This window comes from Pyrgilauda ruficollis, unplaced genomic scaffold, assembly GCF_017590135.1.
Source record: "Pyrgilauda ruficollis isolate IOZ18807 unplaced genomic scaffold, ASM1759013v1 scaffold24, whole genome shotgun sequence".
NCBI classification, from domain to species: Eukaryota; Metazoa; Chordata; class Aves; order Passeriformes; family Passeridae; genus Pyrgilauda; species Pyrgilauda ruficollis.
Genome location: NW_024523648.1, coordinates 14,617,205 through 14,636,745, shown reverse-complemented (window position 1 = coordinate 14,636,745; position 19,541 = coordinate 14,617,205).

Below are 19,541 nucleotides of genomic sequence, written 5' to 3'. Positions count from 1 at the left end.
CATCCAATGTCCTCAAATGATGCCCTTAGTTCCCACTGCTCTACTGTCTTCCAGGGGCTGGTGGACCTCCAGAGCTTTGCTGTGTGCATGGTCTCCCGTCTGCTCTGGCATCTCCGTGTCTCCGTGACGGGGCTTTCCAATGGCAGAGGCTGGGTATGCTCAGAACGCTGACCCAGCTTAGGCATCAGGGCAGTGCCCGTGGTCGGCACAGCTGCTGTCGTGCAGTGAGAGTTGTCACACTGGCAGCTAAAATAAGTTTGCTAGTGGGCAGATTCTCCTTCCTAGTTCCTCTTTTAACTTTTTTTTTTTTTTTTTTGTCTCCCCCTGGCTTGTGACGGCCTTCTCCTGCCTGCTTGGCCAGCAGCTGGCCTGCCTGCCTGCTGCATTTCATCTTCCCCTCTGCAAAGAAGCCCTTTGCCCTGTGACCAGCCCCCAGCCAGCCCTGCCCCGAGCACCCGGCTTTCCAGCATCACTCCTTGCTGGCCTGCCCTGGGCTCCACAGCACTTCACAGCACTGCCTGTCTGCTACATCTCAGGGCTTCTCCCCTTCTTTAAGAAGGTGTGGCATCAAAAGGGAAGAAGCGTTTGCCTTTGTTCTAGGAGGTTATTTAAGGCTGCCTGTTGCGTAACTAGGAAATGTTTCCACCAAGTTATTAGCAGCCTACCCAGCTGTGAGTATCTTTTTTTCACCATGCACTTGGGAGCACATCCAATCTTTTCCTTTGTGCTGAGCCATTTGCACTTTTCCCCTGCAGTTCTTTTCAGTGGAAAGGGCCAAAGACATGCTCATCTTGTGGCAAGAGCCATGCAAAGATGCCCGGAACAGCAGGCTCCAGATGAGCTGCATCCATTCCCTTGCCCCACACGGGACAGAGAAGGGGCTCCATCTCAGCTGGGTAAGGCAGGGCTGGCTCTCACACTGTTCCACTGCACTGTCTGTGTTTCAGAGAACATGACGTGAGTGTACCACTTCACTTTGTCCCTTGCTAGCCAGATCAACCAGCACTGCAGCCGCTCTGGCACAAGATGATGTTTTATTTCTAATCATAACAAAAGCAGGGAACTTTGCTACATAATGGACAATTAAAGAAGTAATTCTCTAGACTTCCAAGAGAAACAGTCTAGTCATCCATAATCCTCTACAGACATTTTCTCTACCTGTCTTTTCAGAGGCATCCCCTCCCCAGAGGCATGCAGGTGCCCTCTCTCCCTCTTCACTCAGACTGTGCAGCGTGCTTGCACATGTCCCATGGAGCCAGCGGCCCACACGTGTCAAGAGTTGCTGTGGTCTGCTTACATGGTCAAGGCTAAAAATGGCACAAGACCTTGGGAGAATTATTCCCTTAAGAACCACTTCCTGACATTTAACTATGCCTTTTTCTGTTTGTTTGTTTTGTTGGTTTGTTTTTTAGCTTGAGAAGTAACATAACTACTATTTTTATATGTTTCCTTCCTCTTCAATAACGTTCTCCATGTCTTTCCAGTGTCTGTTGAAAGCAGAGAAAAATACCACAGGTTTCAGTAGCCATCATGCATTATAGAGTTCAATAAAATATTCACATACCACAGCAATGAGCAAGATACAGCAATGGAGGCTACAGCTTGATCTAGAGCTAGAGCTAGCTAGCTCTAGGGCTAGAGCTTCATGACAAATTTTACAATACTTCTACCTAAAAGCAAAAGAAGAGGGATGATGTGAATCATGTAAACAACCCATACTTCCCTGCTCAGTTAATTTATGGACTACACTGTGGTCAGCTTGAAGGAGGCAGTCAGTGACAGCTTTCCCAGTGAGCAGAGTCACTTGGAAGTCCTCAGGTTCAAATCCATCACTCTGAGGGCTGGGTTACCAGCACAGCAGAGAAAGGCACATTTAAGTATCCTCACTCATTGATTAAAATAGCAAAAGGAGAAGACCAGAGAGGAATCTCTTCTTAAATTTCATGCAAATTTCAGTGTTGAGACTGGAAGTGACCCAAAGGGCCAGTAATACTGTTACTGTCCCAAGAGGCATCACAAGCCAGGCAAGATGTTGCTTGTCAGCACACTTCAGTTCTTCCATAAAGAAGGCCCTTCCATAAAGAAAACCCCACAGCTCGCTGCCTGCAGTTTTACAACTTGACATCCTTTTCCTTAGGAAGGTGTCGCTTTCACCACCTTACAGAAAACCATACAGAACTGACCTAGCTTTACTTGCAGCTTGAAATCTTACACTGCATCCTTAAAATCTAGCTTCAAGAAGCAAGCCAGTGCCAGGGTTAAGACCACAAGCTTTCCAAAAAAGCTTGCTCTTCACTTCAAACCTTGATTGTTGGTGGAACAATCTGATACCAAAGATAGCAAATGCTTAAAACTACAAATATAGAGCAGCCAGGGGTATTGTGTGTGGTTGAATAAGGGGAAGTACTTGACCTCGTGGCGCCCTTAGCTCCAGATGAGCAGTCCTGAGCCTTTTAAATCAGTATCTGACAGCTTGCTTTTTCGTCCATGTTCATCCTTGAGGTTGTGTGTCATATTTTTAACGAAATAATCATAACTTCATATAAACATTTGCTGATGGGTATTGATGACAGATGCTAAAGGAATGAAGAACAAGCAATATGTCCCCACAAGAAGTACGATACAGCTGCTACAGCCCCTTTAACTTTAAGCCACAGAGAGAAAAGGTAAACAACACATTCATTTTATGGAGAGAGGAAATAAACATTGGAGTTCAGTTCCCAAGGAATATAGCATTTAGATGAATCTTTTCTAGAGTCCCGTCTGTAAATAAGATGATTTTGTGAGTTTGAGAGAATGTGGAGCAGTTCTTAAGTCTCTCACAATTTTCCTGTATAACCAAGACAAGTCACTTAACCTGTCAATGCTTCAATTTTTGGTGTTTTTTAAATAGCATTCCTAGTAATTCACTGCTCTGCATAACATTTTCATAAACTAGATCAGGTGTTTGATAATTTACGTATAAATATACATTATATATGCACACCCCATCCCATGTTCTAGTGCTGGTGCAGCAAACAAAAATCACTCTCACCTCTTGAAGGTACAATGTTTCTATAAGCAAAGAAGATAGCCAGAACCAGACTCTTAGCTGACAAGCACTAAAGGGAGCTCATAATCTCAACTCACTTTCTATTTGGTGTCACAATGGGCAGTTTCATCCAGGACTGACTAAATAGAGATGCAAGATTAGCTTGACAGCCTGTTAAGAAATCCATCATTTCCCCATTTTAGAAGGCTGCAATTATGTGTTTTCTCCAAATTTGCATGAGTCTTGCTCCTGTTATTAGAAACAACAGAAAGAACTTGGGACACTTACTGGCAATTGGCAGAAATGGACAAAACGTTAATAAATAAATCATAAGAAAAGTCTCTAGAGTATGCTTGTGTAACATTTTATTTGCATACTTTGAAATTTATTCTGATTTATATCAATGCATGACATTGATAAAGAAATGTTTGAAAGAGTTTTGCACAATTTTAATTAAGTTTTGTAAATTAATTTGTAGTTTCCAGTTTACCTGATATAACCTGGAGAAAGAGCCTTCTTTTTACTGAAAGACTAAGATGAAGGTAAAACTTAGATTAAACTACTTCAGCCTCAGATAAATCTCATTGTAGACATGTTCTGCTGACCTCAGCAGTTTTATTTTGAATATTGTAGCTAGCAATGTAGATTCAAATCTCACTGCTGGAGCAGAGAAAAGCTGTAAAAGAAACACTATTGTGTCCATCAGGCAATATGTGACAATATTTTGAAAACAATTGCCATGGTCAACAAGACACAACAATCCCTGTCTGTGGGTCCATTATTTCAGTAGCTATGGCCTGGCCTGCCTGCCATTCTCCATCACTGTTTCTTCTTAATCCTGGCAGTGCACATCAGAGTTCCCACCAGGAACTCAGCCTTGCTGGGCAGAGAAGGTTTGTGATCCACATTATTCTTCCAGAAAACCCCAGTGATTAACCCAGTGCTGTAGTGACTGCTTACATTTCACTGTTTTATGTCATGAAATAGGAACCTAATTTAAAGATTTTATCACACACAGATACAGAAGAAAAATTTCCTATCACTGGGCATTCATCTTAATGCTTGGCAACTGGGATGCAGCATTGCTTCAGCTCAGACAGAACTGGCTTGAACTTTGGCTCCTTTCCTAAGATGGATCCACAATTTTCACATTTTAAATGTACAATGAGCTGTTAAAGACTTTATATTTTTTTTTTTTAAATTACTCTTGTTTTTCTAATCTGTGTAGAAATAAAACAGTTGTTTTACAAGGAAAAAGAAAAATCCTTAAAACAAGTAATTTAGTTGCCTGATCAAGAATGAGACATGTCAAGGGATCATAGACGGAAAACCTTGCCATACTGAAGTCAGTGATGGAACTTCCCCTAGTCTGTCTATGAGGCCAGGTTTCCACATTCTGCTTGTGAAATCAGTCTGGGTATCATCACAGTTCTAAAAAGCAGGTAGTCAAGAAAAAAAGTATGTTAGAAACATAAACTGCATCCAAAGTGGTTGAAAAAAACCTGGCACAAAACTTCAGAATTAAAAAGAAACAGTGCTATCAAAGCAGTATTTGCAATATCACGTCAGTTCTACCAAAATACTATTTCATAGAAAGTGAGAAACTCATGACATAATCAGATGATCTGCTTAAAATTCTCATTTAAAACAAATAACACTGAAACTACAGATTTTTGTTAAAGTGAAATTTCTGTGTGAATCCGAGCTAGAGTAAATGCAGGCCTAGATTTCCTCTGCTGAATTTTTATCACTTTTCTAGAGTTCTTTGTTCAATATTCAGGTTTCAAAAATTTCAAAATCTTTTGTGAAAGAAATTCTTCAGCCCCTCTTACTGCTTTTTAATTTGCTTTGTCTAAAATTTTAACATAATAATTTGATTTTTAAATCATAATAGAACCAAGCCAATTGTTAATGTGCAATGTTTCTTACTCTGAGTGTTATATTTCCCTTATGGAATGGATCAACATTTTCAAATAGGGGAGAGTACCACCTCTGCACACACTCTCAGAGGCACTGAAGAAATTCTAGATGTGCTCAGGCTGCTCCCATGGCTGTAGAAATGTCATGAGCCCTTTCCAGTGCACCCAAGGACAGGTTCTTCACAGCTGATCATTGACAGAAGGTTCAAAACCAAGTAGACAAACTAGGTATTTCTTTTCCATTATTTCTGAGGGAGTAAGGACTAAGGAGGAAGCAAAAATGAGGGAGAAGCACCAGAGGGAACATGAGGGTCAGAGAAAAGGGGAAGAGGTAGAATATTAGAGCTCCATATGGGAGCCCATGCAGCTGGCCAGCAGCCCATGGAGGATGCACACTAAAGCACATGAATATTCCTGAAGGACTGCAGCTTGCAGGGAGCCCACATCAGAGCAGATTTTTCCTGACAGCAACTGCAGTTCATGGGCAAATCAGTGGAGCAGAGGAAGTGTGAGGAGGAGGAAGGATTAGCAGAGAGAAACCACTCTCTACTGATCATATCCACCCCTGCCACTCTACACCATTTAGAGATGGTAGAAGAGTCTGGATGTAGGGAGTTGAGACTGGAGAAGTGGAGAGGAAAGGTGTTGTTTTAATGTTCTTCTTTTTGTTTTCACTGTTTTAGTTGGTAATAAATTACGTTGATTTTCCCTTAAATAGTCTGTTTCACCCATAACAACAATCAGCAAGCACTGTCCTTGTCTTTATCCTGGCCCGTGATCTTTCTCATACTACTTTCTCCCTGTGTCCTACAGGAGAAGGAGGGGAGGGAGGAGGGAGTGAGCAGCTGGGTGGGTATTTGGCTGTTAGCCAAGATTAACCCACCACAGCCTTCTTTTGGCATCCAAGGACTTCTCCTGTGTGGGAAGGGGCAGAGATGTCATACTTTTCCATTACGCTTCCTCTGCCACCCAGAAGTATGGCTGGCACAGTCACCGACAGACCAGTGCTCCATAGCTGGGATTTCTAGCAGCATCTCAAACTGAGTCAGGGGTGTCTCCCCATGGTTCTGGCAGGAAATGTCATCCTTGGTCTCCATTAGAATCAGGCTGGATCTAGCACTAGGGCACAGCCCAGGACCCACATGCTCAAGCTCCACGCTGTCCAAGCTGTCCTGCTCAAGCTGGTTTTGTGAAGAACTTCGTCAGGGTGGGTTGTCCTGCCTCTTTGGCCTGTCCACATTAATTTTATTACGAAGAGAATAACAGATTTTACAAAAATGATACTGCAGCTTCATTATGGGTTATAGCAGAATAAGAAGGCACGTGTGGCCTTTTGTTGCTGAATACAGACATCTAGTGGCTACGTCTTGCTTAGTTTTCAAAAGAGAACAGTGCTAACAGAAGACCAAGAGAACAATGGGGCACAAGCCAGAAAATGTCCTTCCTCATACCTCACACAGAGTTACCCTGGAATTCTTGTTCCTCTTGGCCACTTGGCCATCTCAACTTGTGGCTATTGCCAGACTTTCTAACAAAAAAAAAAGCCGCAGTAAGGTTGGGGCACTGAATGCCCATCAATACCAAATGGTTTATGCCTGACAGAAATAGCAACAGTTCTATTGCTCCTTGTATTAATTCAGTACTTATGTGAATACTTAGCTATAAAAACCCCATACACAAACACTTAGCATCCTGGTGTACTTTTGATCCTTTTCTTTTACACATAACAAGTTCATTTCCTAAATAAAATACTTTGTTGCTTATTTTTCTTTAAAAATCATAGGTTATTTTAGCATTTCCACTTTGGTTCAGAAAATGTTGATTCAGGAGTCTTAAAGAAATGCATGAAAGCTGAAATAAAAAAGAATACAAGTATTTAACAGCTTTATTTGATGTAAATTGCTTCATACATCCCAAGCAGGCTATGTGGGAACACTTACTATTTAGCTAATAGTCAAATAATGAAATAATAAAAAGGAGCTGCAGGACAAACTGCATAAATGTGTGACAACAATCAAATCATGCCCATGCACCATGCAGAGGATGGCAGCACGAGGAATGGGTATATTTTAGCCAGACAAAAGGAGCAGTAGCTGTGGTCACTTATGCCCAGCCATAGACCTCCAGTGTTCCACTGCCTCTGTGCTGGAGGAGCTATTTAGGGGCCCCACAGAGCTGCAGCACCTCAGAGCAATGTGTGAAGGAGGCAAGACTCCCCACTCCGTCTCTTAATGCTGTTTGCTTTAACCAGGGACATGCACTGCAGATCTAAAAGTGTCAAAAATTAAACAAAATAACCTTTAGCAGCGATGTGCGTATTCTCATGCCAGTGCAGTTTGCTCTACCTGGTGTGGCAATCCGTCTAGAGAAACAAATCAGCATTTTAATATGCATGCATACTAATGAGCCAGATCCTTTTTTAGCAGATTATAGACACATCATGAAGACAGGCCCTTTCAGGTACATATTATTAACATAGGAGAACATATGGGTTTATATATATGGATGATATGGTGTGTGAGAAGAATGCAGACATCTAGGATCAAAGGAAGCATTCCAGTTCCCTGGTTTAACCTCCTGTATCACATCAGCCATTTGTTTCACTGTCAGCCTTTTATCTGATAGCAAATGAGTGTGAATAATACTCCTGCAATGGGAAATAACCAGTTACAAATTGTACTGAGCTGAGAGCATTCTACAATCCTAAGACCATAGTACTGATACAGTGTGATCTTCACATCAAGATTTCCAGTGAGAAGGAAGGGTTCAGGGCCTTCCTGTTGAAAGTTCTTTTATTTTTGTGCTATTTAGTGTCACTGAGCTTTCAAGTATTATAGGGCTGGCTGGGCACTGACCCCACAGGTCTCTGTGTGTGTGCTCAGCTCCTGAAAAAAGCTACAGCCCAAAGCAGTGAGAAGGGCACAGTCCACAGCTCCTCTGAGGACAAGGTTCAGCTGCAGCGTGCTCTTCACATGCAACCAGACTAAAGCATCTTCCTCATCTTGGGGAGAGATCACCAATCCATGCATCTGTCCCCATCTGGGGAAGGCCTAGCTTTAAGTCCAAGTTTCTGGGACCCAGTTTCGTATGAGCATACGTGCCAGTCAGCCGGACGAGGCAGTTTCCAGGCTGTTGCCTGGCTGCTGCTATCCCTTCTGTCAGGCACCTGAGGGCAGTGAAGGCAGGATGGCCGCTCGGGAGCCCAGCGGCTGCCACCCACCCGCACCGCCCCGCGGTGCTCCTGCCCCGGCCACGGGAGCCTCCCGGCTCGGCCCTTCGCGCCCTTAACACTGCTCAGGGAAGCGAAAAGCTCTGCCCGCTCCCTACGGCCGTGGGAAAGGCCCAGCCTCCAACTACTTCTTCAAAGGCCGATTGCCCAAAGCGGAAAAGCGTCAGCCGGCCTTTGTTCCGCCCCTGCCTTGGCGCTGAGACCGGCCCAGCTGGGGAGGCCTGGCCCTACCGTGCCCTGCCCCTCCCTGCCCGGCCCGGCCCGGCCCGGCCCTGCCCCGCCCTGCCCGGCGCTGCCGGTGCCCGTGCCCCCGCGGCTGCTGCGCCGCCGGACACCGGCAGGGGGCGGGCGCGGGCGGGCGGGCCCCGTGGGAAGAGGCGGGGGAAGCGCAGCGGGCCGGGAGCGGCGGCCCGGGAACCGCTTCACTCAGCCCTGTGTCTGTAGGAAAGGCCGGCTCCGTCCTCTGGCAGATAGGCAGGCACTGCCCTCTCTCCCTCCGTCTCCTTTCCCCTCCTCTCCCTTCTCCTCTCAATCTTCCTCTTCTCCGCTGCTCTTTCCCTGGGCCACTGAAGCATTTTCTCACACGCCCTGCCCTGCCCAGCCCAGCCCAGCCCAGCCCAGCCCAGCCCAGCCCTCCTTTCTGCATGGCGGCTCTCATGTGTCCGGCTGTAAAGGTTTGCCGACTTTCCTAGCGCTTGCCAAAGGAAACATTACTTTGTCATCTAAAAAGAGCAGGTATGAAAGAGCAGCCATTCCAGAGGGACCTTACAGGCTTGACGTGTGAACCTCATCACATTCAACAAGGCCAAGTGTGAGGTCCTGCTTGTGGCACAGGGCAGTCCTAAGCACAAGTACAGGCTGGGTGAAAAATAGGATGAGGGCAGCCCTGAGGAGAACTTGGGGGTGTTGGTGAATGGAAAGCTTGATACGACCTGGCAAAGTGCACTTGCAGCCAGGAAAGCCAAATGTGTCCTGGACTGTGTCAAAAGCAGCAGGGCCAGGAAGGCCAGAGAGGGGATTCTTCCCCACTTGGAGTACTGCATCCAGCTCTGGAGGCCCCCACATGAGACAGCCACGGACCTGTTGGAGTGAGTTCAGAGAAGGGTCACAATGGAGACTCTCTTCTATGAAGACAGGGTGAGAGAGTTGAGGTTGTTCAGCCAAGAGAAGAAAGAAAAGGCTCTGGGAAGACCTTGCAGCATCCTTCCAGTACCTAAAGGGGACATACAATGGAGCTAGACTTTTTACAAGGGCATGGGGAATGGACAGAGGGGAGAGGCTTCAAACTGAAAGTATGTTTATGTTAGATACAAGGAAGAAATTCTTTACTTTGAGGGCAGTGAGGCACTGGCACAATTTTCCCAGAGTTGTGGATGCCCCATCGCTGGAAGTGTCCAAGGCCAGGCTGGATGGGGCTTTGAGCAATCTGGTCTAGTGGAAAGTGTCCCTGCCCATGGCAGGGTGGTTGGAACTGGATGATCTTTAAGGTCCCTTCCAAACCATACCATTCTATGATCTTAAATTGAAAAAAAAAAAAAAAAAGAAGTAATTTTGCATAGTAAATCACTTAGTATTGAGTAACTGTTTCCACAAAAGCTGAAAGTGGCACTTGCTGCAGTCTGTGACACATTCAAAGGGCAGCTCACCATTTAAGTGCCTCACTGTGGTGGCTTGGGGTCACTGTGGGCTTGACACTATCACATAAGTTCACAACGTTTCAGTATATTTATGCCTACAGTTTGCTCATAAATATTTTCTGCACTTTTTATCAGAACTAACGTCTGATAAAGTTCAAGTTGGGAGCTTGAAGTAATTATTTCTCTAACAAACATAATAATCAGGGGCTTTGAGTTGGGAGCCTGAAGTAATTATTTCTCTAACAAACATAATAATCAGAATTAAGTCTGTCAAGAGGACTCTCTCCTAAAGCAGACAAAGCCTTGCATGGGAAAAGTGATTCAAATTAATTTGGTGAATGACTGATTTAACCATATTTGGAAGATCACGGCTTTTCATGCAGTGTAAGCCCTTAGGGTCACCATTATGTATTTCTTCAAGCAAAGGAAATAATCTGGGTTTTTTGTCAAATTCCAATCTGGGTTACTTTATACAGTGTACTGGAAGTTCCCCTGCAGGTTCAACCACCCTTGTTGCTTGTAGTGCAACAACATATAGGCACTTTCCCACTTCTCCTACTGCTGTGGTATGCTGTAAGTCAGCTCCTTTGTTATAACCTGCAGTGTGGAGAGATGAGAAACAAATTCGTGTACAAATTGGCGATACTGGATTCCCTTTGAAAGAGAGCTGCTATAGTGGACACACTTCTGTAAATCTTTCCCAAAGATATGTGCAGGTACATAATTAATCCCCAGTGCCAAAATCCAGGCTACCTTGTTCCTTTCCTGAGTCTGGCCTAACTCCAGAGTTAGGGCAGGTGAGTGTGACTGGCAGAAAAGTGAGATGAGGAAAGAGTATTTCAGTGTGCAGTTGCAACTCTTTGTACAAATCCCTTTGATCTTGTTCTCCCTCCTGCACAGGGGTGAGGCAGCGTGCTGTGAATATGGCTCCAACAAACGGAGGCAGAAACTAATCTCAAATCACTGAGCCACTTTATCTTTTCTCCAGCCTGTGAACATACCTAACCAATTTGAGGAGACATCAGCTTCAACCAAAGACATAATCATGGGTAATTGCCTCAGTGCAGAGGAGCTTAGGAGCTGGAGAGCTGTACATGATTTCTGCTTTCCGTACATGCAGCAGGGCAGGAGGGGCAGATTGACAGGTGCTTTTGTCTGAAACCACCCCAGTTTGGGTGGAGCAGGTTTCGCATGGCTTCAGTTGGGGGATTCACTCTGTCACGAAGCCAGTGGAAGCAAATTAAGCTCCCTTGAGTTGCTACAAATAGATATTAATCTCTGCCTCGATTATGATTAACTCCTTAATGCCATGATGCCTTACCAAACAATTTGTTAATCAGCCATAAACACGGGTCTCTAACAGCTCACTGCCCCTCCTGCTAGCACTGAAGCAGTGACTCTTCTTCCCAAGCCAATGGCTTTTGTCACCATAGGCACTTGACAGAAATAGTACCATCTCCTTGTTCCAGGACTAGCACAGAGCTCCAGTCAGAGGCAGTAGCTGAAGACAGCTGGAGAAAGGATGTATCCAATAGAGATGGAGATCTCCATCACAGTTCTTAAAGTGCTTTTAGAATAAAGGCAGTGCCTGACAGTGTTTGCTGATGCTTCTCTTGTGGCTTTGGGAGGTCTGAAGCTGATTCCCCAAGCAGCAGATAATCAAAATGGGGTTATGACATGGTTAAGATTTTCAGTAACTGGACAGGAGCCAGGATGTGTCTATACAAGCTAAATTGTATCATTAGACGTGATTAATGTTCTTGCATTGGTTGGAAAGGAATCACTTAGGTAGCTACTTTATCTAACTCAGGGACCACAGCATGTTAGATGATTTTTTTCTAATTTTGCATCCTGCTTATTCCTGCAGTTTACTCATAAATATTCTCCTCTCCCTCTTTAATACTGAGCAGAAAGGTGGCAATATTAAAAAGACATAGGTAATAAATGGTGCACTGTCAGAATGAAGCACACGTGTTCAGATCAGCAAACTCTTGTTCAGCTGCTCTCTGTTTTTGAAGGTTTCTACATACCACAAGTGCCTTGTTTTTTGACAGGCTCCAGCAGGCAGAGTTGTCACAATGCCCAGGGAGCCTGAGGTTCAGCTGTCTCCTACAAAATACATGGCCATAGCACTTTCTCTCGTGCTGAGTCTCATGACTTCACATCCCACTGGTCTGCAGAGGTGGCACAATTCTGCAGCACAGTGATGAAGATGTGGCAGAGAAGGGAGAGAACTTGGAAACTGAATTATTGCCACAATTGTCCATGAACACGAATATATGCACATAATCATGTCTATGTACCAGTTCTTAAATGTGTAACCAGCACTTGGAGAAAAGACAGAATCTTAGACAGAATCCCTGAGACATGCAAGGCATGCTAATCTCTGAGACCAGGGCACGTCCTTTCCATCTTTTGCTTTGCTGTTTTAGTTACCTTTATTCTCCTCAGTGTCCCCACTCAGGAAGGAGCGTTAAGTGCCACCTGGCAGAGAGATGCAGTGTTTAAAACCTCCCTGCACCTTGTCCTAGAACTACATGCCCATGTAAAAAGTTATTCTCCCTCTTTTTTACAAGCTTCCTCTAGCTACTGGAAAGCCCCAGTGAGTTGTCCCTGGATCTTTCTCCAGGCTGAACAACCCCATGTCTCTCAGCCTTTCCTCCAAGGAGAGGTGCTGCAGCCTTCTGATCACCTTCATGGCCCTCCTCTAGACCTGCTCCAACAGATCTATGTCAAACCACTCTATGATTCTATGATTTTTACTTCTGTTATTTCACCTCAGCAACACTGAACTGCATAAACTACGTTTCTTCCTCTGATAAATAGTGCAGACAGCACTCCTATTGAGCATGACTCCCTTCCAGCACCTAGTGCAACCTGCTCGTTTGCAGCACCAGTCCGACCACGTCACTCTGTGTGTGTACCCTTACAGGTCACTCTCCCTCACACACGAATGCGTGACACGTTCTGCATCAGCAAATCTGGAAAATGGAATCTTCCCTTCTCTAATCTGCTGAATAAAAATGGATTGTGGAATGTCTCTGTAACTTCCTTACCTGCAAGATCTTAATAGTTCTTAATGTGCGAACAGTGTAATTTTAATGTGACATGAAAGAGGGAAACAATGCTCTCACCTATTGCAAATGTGTGACTCTTGTAAACAATGTGGACATGTGCCCACCAAGTGGCACATGATGACAGCACTTGGCCAGTTCATTACATGATTCACTGTCAACCACTTGAAAACAGAATTGAGAAATTGAGCCTTGGTTTCAGGCTGAGGGTCCAGCACTCTTGAGCAGGATCCTACACCGGAAAATGTGTCAGAGAATGTATGGATAAGGAGATTTCTGTACATTTTCCATCTAAACGATTGATAATTTCACAGCTCTTTGCGTTGGTCTGCTTCTGGCTTGAATCAGCTGAGGTTTTGCTGTGTGCTCAAGTGTGGACAACATGAGACCAAATTTAGACATATTACTCACAACAGCTCTGTTTGCAGGTTCTAGGCCTCTGGGAACTTTCAACCTTCTTGATCACCATGTTCATGTTCAAAAACCACTTAGGTCATGGGACCTGTAACCTGGGCACTGACAGCAAAAGTCCTTTGCCGCCAAAGGAGGCAGAGCAGCCGCTCTCTCTGTCACTACAACATTTCCATCATCCTTTCCTATATGGGGGAAGAAGTGATTTTATTCACACACGAGTAATTCCATCTTATAGAACAATGAAATCTGAACTGTTTACCAAATTGACTCCTAAACTTCAAGCTCATCATACCGTTGAGTCTTCTATGTTTCTTGTTAAAAACTCAGTGTAAGCTGTTTCAGGCATATGTCCATTGAAAAAGGCTAAAACTTTCTATAAAAGCAGGTGAATGGAATATTTAGACAAGACAGTTAAAATGCAGATAGCCCAAATATTATACAGGAATGGTCTAAAATTGTAGCAGTCGAGGCAGGCCTCTCAAGGATCTGAAGGGAACTGGGAGCCCAATTGTTTTAAAAATTAATAAGAACGGGAAACATTTGCAAATCTCTGTTTAAAAAAAAAAAATCCATGTTTTCTCTCTTATTTTCAAAGAAATCTTCCCTTCTGTTGTGTCAACTCATAAATTATGATCAGCTCTAAAATAAACAATTGAACAAGAGACATACTAATGTCTGTGAGACTGAATTTCAGCCTTATCCGTGTGAAATGCTGTGCCCTTATTGCAAATTCTTGAACCAACATTGCTTCAGTTTAATGCCAAAAGAGACGTAAGACAATTCAATAATGACTGGCTACTAGAATCTTCTAGGAATTTTTCCAGATTTCCAACTAAATTTTTAAATGCTGGGACTGAGAGTCTTAAAAGTCTCCCTTAAGACCATCAGACCATCTGCGCTAATGTTTTCAGCCCTTCTTTCCAAAAACCAGCACTCCTTTACAGCCACAAGGTTTAATTGGCCCTGTCCACTGAGGAAACATGCTTATATTTTGCCAGATAATCCCTGACAGGGATTACAGCCTCCTTACTACATACTTACTACTACTATGTCTATAGAAATGAAATCAAAATGGGCTAGTGTAGCCACTAATAACAGAGAAAGCTACGGTTGCTTTCCAAAAAACTGAGAAAAGTATAAATTCCGAAATCAGCCAGCCACCTCATCAAAAACTAAGTTTTGATCCTCGATGGAGTTTTACATGGGATGACTCACCAATCAATTTTAAAGTGGTTACAACTTTACATAACAAATTATTATTTTTCCTACACAATAACTAACTTCTTACTCACAAAATGCTGTTACAAGTGTGACGTCCTCCCTGTTTGCCACAGATATGGAAAGGCTTAAGCTGCTCTCATGGTTTGAACAAACAAATGAGGATGACAAAAAAATAAAAAACCCAACCAAAAAAACAAAACAAAAAAAAAACCCACAAAAAATTAGCAAAATACCCAAATCAGATCATTGATACTACAAAGTTAACTTTAGAAGCTACTATTTTGGCTCTTGTACTTAAACTAGAAAGCAGACTGCCTCTTCCAGAGCAGTTTCAAAAGGGTAAGATCCTTGAGATTCTTGTGAGGTATTTTTAGGAGAGCCATTGAAAGTCCTAGAACTTGTCTACCAGAAAGATAAAATTGCCTGTTACAAGGGGATTAATAAATCCTCTTGTATTAATATTAATCCCTTGTGCCCTCTGATTAAGACCCACACCCATGCACAGCTAATTATTGTTTACCCAGATTTGTTTAGGATAAATTTCAAAGAACTCCAGAGCATGGTAAGCTGAAGTTGAACTTGTGAGTCTTCCTAGTGAAATGTGCTTCTAAAAGTCTTTTGACTGTTTTGTGCCATAAAAGAACAATCAACACAGAGTGGAATAGGTCTGTTGGTAGTCTGTTATAGTTTTAGAAGTAGTCTATAGTATAGAAGGTTGGCTTGGCAGGGTTTTCTAATAATAAGTTTGCACGTGAAGGTTGCTTGTACTGCTATCAGGTGGTAGCAGTGCCAGGAAGTGTTGGTAGCCTTTCTGAATGCTGCAGTTCATTCTTTCTCTTATGTGCACTGACCCCTACTAACTGTAATGTCTGTGGCAGGGGGTCTGACTGGGTTTTGTGGGATTTTTTTTGCAGAATGAATGGGAAATTCCATCCCATCCATCCAAGGTTGGTTAAGCTCAATGCTCAATAAAGCAAAGAAACAAAGTAAAGAGCTCCTGTGCTGTGTCTGTGGCTGCAGGATTCATTTCAGTTACTTTATGGAGCTCTGGCTGCAGAAATCAGGATCACATCATATCTACAGAAGGAGATTTAATGAACCACTGAGCTGCCATCCATAAAATGTAGTCAGAGGGGATTTTGCAATTCAGTTCCACTGGGAAGAGGCCTGCAAGAAGCTGCAGAGACCACGAATGCAGAATTATTTATATGCTAACCCACAGGAGTTAGCACTGCTGTGCTTTCTGGCAGGCTGGTTGAAGTAGGCTTCCCCTCACTGGGGAGCAGTGTAGAGATGGCTGTGCTGGAATCCAGCAATGTCACTGGCTCCCAGGGATACAAGCCTAGAAATTCAAGCAAGAAGGTTTCATTTCTTTGCTTTACACCCCTTTTCTTCTCTTAGAGAAAAAAATTATTCCAGTCTTGCAGCTTATGACTTTAGATAACAGAGGACAAGTGACTTGTTAAAATTTTCCCTGTGAAGGCACTGAAACCAAATATTTTCAGTTCTTCCTTTGTTTTACAGGCCTTCTGTGCCCAAGGTCTGCTGGAGGATAATGACTGAGCCCCTTCCCTACAGAAGAGATGGAGACTCATCCCTCCTTCCTGGAAATTTCTGATCCTCAGAGTGTCACTCCCAGCTTATTCCAGGACAGGAAATCCTGGGCCTATGCAGGCTTCTCTGGGTCAAGAGGTCCCAACAAAGCATTGGATCGTAGGGCTCAGATCTCTATGAGAATTCAGTCTCAAGCTGATCCCAACTCAGCAGTATGGAAAAAAAGCTGTGAAGTCTGAGCAGCATTTTCTTCCCACCTTAAGATGATCCAGGGATTAGAACAAGCAAAGAGGGTTTGCTTGGTTTTGATTTATTTTGTCCTATTAATTCTTCAAAGGAGTAAGCATTTAAAAAGTTGAAAAATTGATGTCACTATAAAGGCTGAGTTTGGCAGTATTGACATTTTATTCATTAAAAAATAACATTGTTGTGTCATGCAAGAGGCAAGACTGTAGTGGTACGTCCCTTACAGCCTTGAAATCTGAGATCACTAACATTGATACATGAATTAAGAGAAAATGAGACATGTAGATTGGTTAACCTCTCTCAGGTATCTTTGCCAACATTGCTCAATCAGGGCTCACCCCCAGAGGGGAGATGATTTTCCTCAGACTCTGATGACTAGAAAATTATTGACTGTCAAAGGAGGCTGCACTGTGCATAAGTTTTATTTCAGATCTGTGTCAAAGGTCTCTTGCTAATTTTCCTTATTTCATGCTTCCTCATACTTATTTCTCATTAAATGCACCCAACTGACGATGGTGGAAGACACACTCCTGCCTTTGGTTTGCCAGCAGGTACAGCATAAGAAGCAATGATGTGATCTTCCCCAACACTGCTTTGGTAGTGTGCTCCAACTCCTGATTTAAGAAAGGAGGAAGGTTGAAAGGTTGTTTCAGCTCAGTCAAGTCCTTCCTTCTGACAGTGCCAACCAATCAATCAATCAATCAATCAGTTAACTACATTGGCGTTTTTGGGACTCGTGGAAAACAATTTTGGCTCTCTGCATCAGGGGAGAATTTTTCTTAGAATGATAGAGTGCCCAAACCAAATACAGATCTGTTGTACTCAACACATGATTTAGAATACTAATATAGACAAAAGACCTTGGTTTTGCTTCATCACTGTTATAAATACTGATAAAGGCAGAAGATCCTGAGCTCCAGTAGATAACTTACATGTCCACTTGAAAATACCTTGACTGTTTATGTGCTGTGGTATCTTTCTTTTTCCCCTGGGGTGCAATGGTTTTTTGCTTTGAAACCAGAGAAAGCATCAATGGAGAATGAGCTGCATGTGTGGGCTACAGAGAATTGCTTTATATTGTCACCTTATAGAAGTGTTTCTAAAGGAGGTCTGTGGGATTATGAAGGAAGCAGATAAAGAATTAAGTGTAGTTTGAAAAATATAATCACATTCACATATTCCTAAAGAAGGGCTTGCCAAAGACCTTGATGAAAACATGGTAGGGCCCAGCTAGAGAAGCTTTCAGAGATGCACTTCATAATGCAACAGCAGGGGCTCTCTTCTGGGTCCAGTAACAGGAGAAAAAAAGATTCTCAGCTACGTTTTTCTTTCACAGCTCTTCTGTGACATCTTCTGTAACATCACAATTGCAAAAGCATTTTCTGTCACTGTAAATCCACAAAGCTAATTCAGAGGAAATTAAATCAGAGGAAATTAAAGACTTGGTGGAAAAAAGTTTGAAATATTTAAACTAACTGTGTTAGAAACTAGGTGGGGAACACTAAGATAAGTCACTCTGCAGGCAGATCAGTAAGGTATAACCTGTGGCAGGAGGCAATGGCTAATAGAGAAGGGAGTAAGAAGAAGTTTAACTGGAAGAAGATCAGTCTCTGCAGGTTTGAAAGACTGTCACAGACACTGCCAGATTCTGGGAAAGAAAGAGCTCTAGTCTTATCTCATTTTTGTGATGAAAATGTTTTTCTAATATTGACAAATGAGAACACTTGCAAATCAGAGTGCTTCTGATATAAACAGAAATCCTTATGGTTCAAGCAAGCTCAGTTTAAAACAGGGATTGCTAAATGTCTGGGCTCAAACTCAATCAAGGTTGATTTATGTTTAAAAGGAACAATAAAATTAGTGTTTTGAGGTACAGCACCATGATACATGGTGTAAAGAACTAGGTTTCAGTCAGCTACTTTTACATTCTCACATGGAGGCTCCATGGTGAAGAGGTTTGCCACAGCTCACATATAGGCAAAACCAAAACCAAATGTATCGCTATTTACACAGCTTGCCATTAGTGGAATTATAATTTGCACACATAATCACTCAAAAATTGCATTTTGTGAGTTGGTTTGCTTGTTTATCTGCCAGACTTACCACGCTATGTAAGTGAGACAGTCCCACCATTCATTATTTCCTGTTTTAGTAGCAGGGCTTGCTATGGAATATTAAACTCTCATAAATCTGTTTAAAGTTAAAAAATTATTAAAATAATCCTTTCTTTAAATCTGCATAAGTTTCTCAAGTTGGTACTAAATTTCAAAGCTTCTAATTCTTGCAGAAACCCTAAAATGTATTAAAGACACTGTTCTGCCAAAAGCTGTTGGCTGGATCCTGTTAGTCTCTCGATGTTTATCTCCACACACACACAAAATTTAGTTTTCTGGTCACTACCTGGCTACCTGGCATAGCCAGAGGATTTTTCCTGAATAGACTGTAGTTTATTGCACAGGCTGGTGCCTGACCTGGACAATGACAACACTGGTGTTTTCTTGGATTTATACAATATTTGTTAGGCTTCCTTGTTTAGTGCTTTCCCCAAGCCAAACCCTGCTAAGCCTGAACAACACCCTCATGATTCATCATCCCCCCATGCAGCAGCAACGTGTTGCTCAGTTACCAGAACAAACCAACATCTGTCACGCCACAACTTCCAAGACAGCCGGGCTAATCACTGCTGTGCCACAAACTGGGAGGGGAATGACAACACCAGCACTGCTAATGCCACAAGGATTCTTTTTCCAGCGTCCCTGGGGCACTGCACCACTGCTGCTGATCACAGGGGGGTAGGCTTCCACCTACCCCTCTCTAGCAGTAAAGAGCTTGAACTTTTAACCAGGTCTGCAAAAAGAAGTGATGCTGGTTTCTGCTAGAACATATACAACTCCCAAACAGTTTTCAGGCTGCTCAGAATCATCCAGAAAAGTTGAAATATTGAAAGTATTCCTGCTATTTTGAATGTGCTTCTAATGAAGCTATTTTCAGCTGTCACAACTTGCTCTCTCTAAAACATGGGAAAGGACATAAAAGGCAGTATTGCTTCACCTGCTTCAGTTGGTGTCTGATGTAAGCAAATTGGGATGCGAGGACAGAGAGGACTAAGAGGAAGGAAAGCAGCTTCTTCCTTTCTTTTCAGATCAGGGTGTTGGTTTTGTTGCCTTGGGTGTTGCGTTTGAGGAGTGGCTGCGTTGGCATCCTAAGGAACAACAG